At 35.1% G+C, this 6,516-nt stretch overlaps 1 long non-coding RNA gene across 1 annotated transcript in view; it reads right to left on the reverse strand.

The window, feature by feature from the left end:
• Nucleotides 1-527: 527 nt before the first annotated feature.
• Nucleotides 528-6,516, reverse strand: part of LOC111083318 — a 24,062-nt gene continuing 18,073 nt past the window's right edge. The window contains exon 3 of the long non-coding RNA XR_002608963.1: nucleotides 528-780. This is a non-coding gene — a long non-coding RNA (uncharacterized LOC111083318). The remainder of the gene's footprint in view (nucleotides 781-6,516) is intronic.

Genomic DNA, 6,516 nt, shown 5'->3' on the forward strand with positions numbered 1-6,516 from the left:
ATTTTTTATCTTTTTGTAGCGCCCCCTAGCGGCTCATCAGTAAGTATGAAGGCTTATAACGTTAAAAACCGGGCTTTCGATACCCATAGTGGGCACAGCACAGATAGCCCATTGTATAGTTTTGTGCTTAACAAACAAATAAACAAACTTTTATAGATATGAATGAAAAACTAAATCACGTTGAACTAAAAACTAACTTTACTAGAAACTTCTAGACGAGTTAATATAAATATTATACCATTTTTAACACATTTTTAATGTATTGTAATCAAATTCCTTACTATTACCGCGCTTATGTCTAACAGGTTGACCCCCTCAGAGATAATCAGCGGGTTTCCATCGCTAAAAATCAGGTTTCGATACCCGCAGTGAGCAGAACACAGATAGCCCGTTGTGTAGCTTTGTGATTAGCAAACCAAACAAACAAAGTACTTTTTAAACGAAAATTGCATACTTTAAGGAACAATCTATAATATTTCCTAACATCGAATGACTTGATGAAAGAATGAAGAAGTTCTACTCACTCGTTTATGACGTGAAGGTGGTTTTAATAGGAATACTTTCTTCTGGCTTGAGGTGTTCGGTCTTTGGACTGTGTCTCGTTACGCCGGTGTGTAGAGCAGTTAAGTGTTAGCGCTGGTCTATGAAAAGCGGAGAGTTCCTCTGCTATATACTGTCGTCGCCAGGATATCATTGCTTGTGCGCATGGGTGTGATAGCCAATCGATAGAACTTCCAATGTTGCCCTTATCGAAAAGTGTATTGTCTCATTTCATCCTGTCTTGTTGTTAAATGATAATATAATAACATGTAGGCAAAGTTAAAATACTAACGTGTAGACAAAGTTAAATACTAACATGTAGACAGAGTTAAATACTAACATGTAGGCAAAGTTAAATACTAACATGTAGACAAAGTTAAAATACTAACATGTAGACAAAGTTAAAATACTAACATATAGACAAAGTTAAAATACTAACGTATAGACAAAGTTAAAATACTAACGTGTAGACAAAGTTAAAATACTAACGTATAGACAAAGTTAAAATACTAACGTATAGACAAAGTTAAAATACTAACATGTAGACAAAGTTAAAATACTAACATGTAGGCAAAGTTAAAATACTAACATGTAAGCAAAGTTAAAATACTAACGTGTAGACAAAGTTAAATAGTTCTTACCCTCTCATCACTTACCCTGTAATAACTTAATAAAAATATTTTATTCTTTGAATAAAGTATTAATAATTCAAGAGCAATTAATTCACTGAAGCTACGAAACCGGTTATAGTGAAGATAAACTTACTGAAAAGTAATCATTGAAGCTAAGAAACCGGTTATGATGAAGAGCAACTTACTGAATAGTAGCCACTGCAGTTAAGAAACCGGTTGTAACGAAAAGGAAAAAAACTTACTGAAGCTTAGCCACTAAAGCTACGAAACCGGTTACAATGAAGAGAAACTTAATGAAGCGTAACAATTGAAGCTAAGAAATCGGTTACAGTAAATAGCAACTTACTGTAGCGTAGACACTGAAACTACGAAACCAGTTACGATTAAGATAAACTTACTGAAGAGTAGCCACTGAAGCTACGAAACCAGTTACAATCAAGATAAGCTTACAGAAGCGTAGCCAATAAAGCTACGAAACCGGTTAGAGTGAAAAGAAATATTATAGTTTCAAATCCTATCGTACAGTGATATGTATCTATATATATAATTAAGTTCAGTAACCCAAATTAAATCGTGAAACTGATACATCAATACGAATATCAGGAAAGCCTTATTGTTATTTATATTGAAAGCTAACCCTATAATAATTTACGTTGTGTACTTGTTTGACCATGAACTACTCCCACCTAGCATGACCAATCTTTGCATGCAGGCTCGGGATATTATTATCTATATAACATAGCCCCTTAACAAAAGGGAATAAAACGCACTTAGAATGTCACCCAGGCTTGCTGAGGGTCTAAAAACAAAGTTTAGAACGGGATTCCTACCCCCACAAAAGCTAACGGGACCAAACACACATACTGTGTGTTATAGAGGGTTTTTTTTTCGGATAAGGACCCTCCATTTCTTCCTTCCCCTTGTGATAGCTATAAATAGTTGTGGATAACGGAGGAACGTGATCGTTAATGACATCTGTGAATCATGAAGTGGCCTCGCAGTGGAGTGTATCTTCTTCAAGCTGCGAGTCACGAGATCGAATCCCTTCACCGAACATGCTCATTCCTTCAGCCGTGTGTAAATCCCAGTATTTGTTGGTAAAAGAGTAGCCAAAGAGTTGGCAGAGGGTGGGGTTGACTAGATGCTTTTCCTCTGGTCTATCAGTTCTAAATTAGGGACGACTAGCGAAGATAACCCTCGAGTAGCCTTTCCCTAAATTCCAAAAACAAACAAACCGTCTTATGGATAATGGGGAAGCTTGGCCATTATTAACCACTGTTAATCACGAGGGGGGAGGCGTATTCAAGTACAAGTGTTTTATGCTGGTGCTTCTGATAGTCGGCACAACCATTTTATTTACTGATAAATAAATGTTAAAAATACTAACTTGGAAGCCCGACCATGGCCTGGTGGTTAGGGGGCGCTCGACTCGCAATCTGAGGATCGTGGGTTCGAATCCCCATCGCACCAAACATGCTCGCCCTTTCAGCCGTGGGGGCGTTATAATGTGACGGTCAATCCCACTATTCGTTAGTAAAAGAGTGACCCAAGAGTTGGCGGTGGGTGGTGATGACTAGCTGCCTCCCCTATATTCTTACTCTGATAAATTAGGGACGGCTAGCACAGATAGCCCTCGTGTAGCTTTGCACGAAATCCATAACAAACAAACAAACTAACTAATTTGGAAAACGAAACGGACATTTGGAAGCAGGCTTGAAGCACACCGTTACAGAAAAACTCGAATTTCAAACAAAAACTTTGCTGTAAAAATGGTTCAAGTAACGACGTAGCAGCCATCAAGAACCAAACAAAGATGGTTCCAGTAACGACGTAGCAGCCATCAAGAACCAAACAAAGATGGTTCCAGTAACGACGTAGCAGCCATCAGGAACCAAACAAAGATAGTTTCTGTTCCAGTAACGACGTAGCAGCCATCAAGAACCAAACAAAGACGGTTTCTGTTCAAGTAACGACGTAGCAGCCATCAAGAACCAAACAAAGATGGTTTCTGTTCCAGTAACGACGTAGCAGCCATCAAGAACCAAACAAAGATGGTTCCAGTAACGACGTAGCAGCCATCAAGAACCAAACAAAGATGGTTTCTGTTCAAGTAACGACGTAGCAGCCATCAAGAACCAAACAAAGATGGTTTCTGTTCAAGTATTCCTTTCTTTAAATTATTCACGATTTTCTAGAGGGTATTAAACGAAGAGATAAGGATTTATGTACCATCATGAAGAAATAATTTATACACGAAACACTTGAATATTAAATATTTTAGATAATAATAACAAAATATTTCTTGGCCTATAATATAAGTTACGGTGCCTATATTGAACATTATTTTTCTTCACAGAGTATTTTCTGTTTGTGAAAAATGTAATATTAAGAATATTAGTTTAAAAGTTTAGTAGGGAAAATAACCTACTGCAAAACTAACTTCACTGACAATGTATTATTTTCAACACTATTTGAACTTTACAAGTCTGTTTTTATTCATTCATAAGAGCATATATTGAAATAAATATAAGTTTTTGAAAGGCTTAGCAGAAATTGTCTCAGCTGCACAACATAAATCCTACCAGTTATAGCAAGCAAAAACGTGTTTTGTTAAACATGTATAAATATTCACAGAACTATAAATATAGCCATCAGTGGGGCTTATTTATTTCTCAAGCGAGAAAAAGTAAGGTAATTTATACCCTGTAGGAGAAAATAAAGTAAAATCGAGCATTTGGTAAAACGTGAAAGTGGTTGGACTGTGTGTGTGTGTGTAGGAAAGCCGAAAAACCAACACTGGATTTGATTTATCGAAAAAATCTTGAAGACATTTCTCAGAGGCCTCAAACGTTGTCTGTTTACACAGAGAATAGAAGAAAAATAACAAAAAAATTATGAAAATCCAATTCCCACTAGACTCAGTAATCACAATATGGTTGTATAAGTAACCTTTCAAGCTGAGTAGACTCAATGATTATAATACTGTTGTGTTATGTTCCCCTATTCCATAACACAACAATATTATAATCATTGAGTCTACTCAGCTAGCCCTACTAGCTGAGTAGACTCAATGATTATAATATTGTTGTGTTATGGAACCCTACTAGTTGAGTAGACTCAATTATTATAATATTGTTGTGTTATGGAACCCTACTAGCTGAGTAGACTCAATGATTATAATATTGTTGTGTTATGGAACCCTTCTAGCTGAGTAGACTCAATGATTATAATATTGTTGTGTTATGGAGCCCTACTAGCTGAGTAGACTCAATGATTATAATAATGTTGTGTTATGAAACCCTACTAGCTGAGTAGACTCAATTATTATAATATTGTTGTGTTAATGAACCCTACTAGCTGAGTAGACTCAATGATTATAATATTGTTGTGTTATGGAACCCTACTAGCTGAGTAGACTCAATGATTATAATAATGTTGTGTTAATGAACCCTACTAGTTGAGTAGACTCAATTATTATAATATTGTTGTGTTATAATACAGAAAACACAACAATGTGAAATAACGGTTTGTTGGACTTTCTCTTTCATAGAAACATTCTTCAAATACAGAATAAACAACAATGTGAAATAACGGTTTGTTGGACTTTCTCTTTCATAGAAACATTCTTCAAATACAGAAAAAAACAACAATGTGAAATAGCGGACTCTCACCGTGTTTAATGTATTTCTCTAAATTTGAGCAAACCTCGATAATGTTAGTACTTCACGTCGTCAAATCTCGATAATGTTAGTACTTCACGTCGTCAAAGCCGACACTTGTTAATTCAAGACAGTTTGAAGTACGAATCTTGAAGAAAGATTGTAACTCATATCTGATTTCCTTGTTCTTGGTGACGTAAAGTTGGTGTTTTTCATGTTTGTCTTTGTGTTCAGCCTTAACTTCGTATTCGTATTGATATTTAAATTTCGCTGTTTTATTACACAGCAACGTGCTTAGAGCAGGGTTAGTATGAGTGGTGGGGTGGAAGGCGTGTGTGAAATAAAATGCGGGAAACTTTAATTTTAGGCTTAACTTTAAGCCTAACAATAAGAAATGTGCCATCTAAGACCCTTGTTAATATATTCTAAAATAATATAACCATATTTTACCGATTTGTATCCCCCTGGTGGCTTAACGGTAAGGCAATAGGTTAACGCCAAAAACAAGACTTCGATCTCCCATTTTGTAGCTTTGTGTTTAAAAAGAAACAAAGTTAATATTTTTTTTATTCTGCCGAAAACGTGAAATCGTTGTCCAAACTCTCAGTTTATGGCCACAGAAGGAATAGAAGACTTCCGGTTAAATATTGATTTGAATAGAAGACTTCCAGTTAAATATTGAGTTGAATAGAAGACTTCCAGTTCAATATTGAGTTGAATAGAAGACTTCCAGTTAAATATTGAGTTGAATAGAAGACTTCCGGTTAAATATTGAGTTGAAGACTTCCAGTTAAATATTGAGTTATTTCATGCACAAAATGTAGAGAACATTTTGTTTCGTTCTTGTTGTTGTTGTATGACGTACAGTTCGGAACGAACGATTCCAAATTAATGTTTTAAGAAGTTTTTGCCCCAGTTAAAATTGTTTTATCATTGAACATGACGTCATTGAAACGAAAGCAACATTCATTCTCATACAGAAAGTGTAATAAATAAATATTTCAATGCATAATTAATTATAAAAATTGTCGCATGATGTCGCATGATCCAAAGAAACCTTTGACTTTAACTTTGACTTTAAAGATGTTAAGAGTTAAATTTAAACAAAAATAAACAGACTAGAAACATTGTGGAAGTATACGACCGGAGAAATATGTTGTTTTTAAAGCAAAACTATGATGTACTTGTTAATTAATTAGATATTTAAACAAATCATTAAAAACCTATATATTTAAAGAATTTCGAAGGTGCGGCTTGCTTCAATTTAACAGACTTTAGAAATACAAAATGTTCTACTTACAAAAAAATCATTGACAAATATATTAACGAATAAAACAAACGTTTGGAGCTAAATAATAGTACAAAGACTAGGATGTCTCCTCTTCAGTCCTAAATGTTTCGGAAGACTTTTATGGCTGTTTGTTTTAGATCAAAGCCACAGTGGATTATCTGCTGTGTTACCGCGCGGAATAGAAGCCTATATTTCAACTTTGTAAGTCTGTAAACTTACCTTACCGCTGTCCTACCGGGAGATCTTTGAAGACTGAACTGGGCACGTTAAAGCACCGAAACTAGTTTCTAGTATTTGTAGGAATATTTTGTTATTGTCGTTGTCAATGATGATCTGGTGAGTAAGTTTTGTATTCTGTAGTCTGAATAAAACAATGTTTATAAACGTGCCTTAA

Source organism: Limulus polyphemus, unplaced genomic scaffold (genome assembly GCF_000517525.1).
Source record: "Limulus polyphemus unplaced genomic scaffold, Limulus_polyphemus-2.1.2 Scaffold9050, whole genome shotgun sequence".
Lineage (NCBI taxonomy): Eukaryota > Metazoa > Arthropoda > Merostomata > Xiphosura > Limulidae > Limulus > Limulus polyphemus.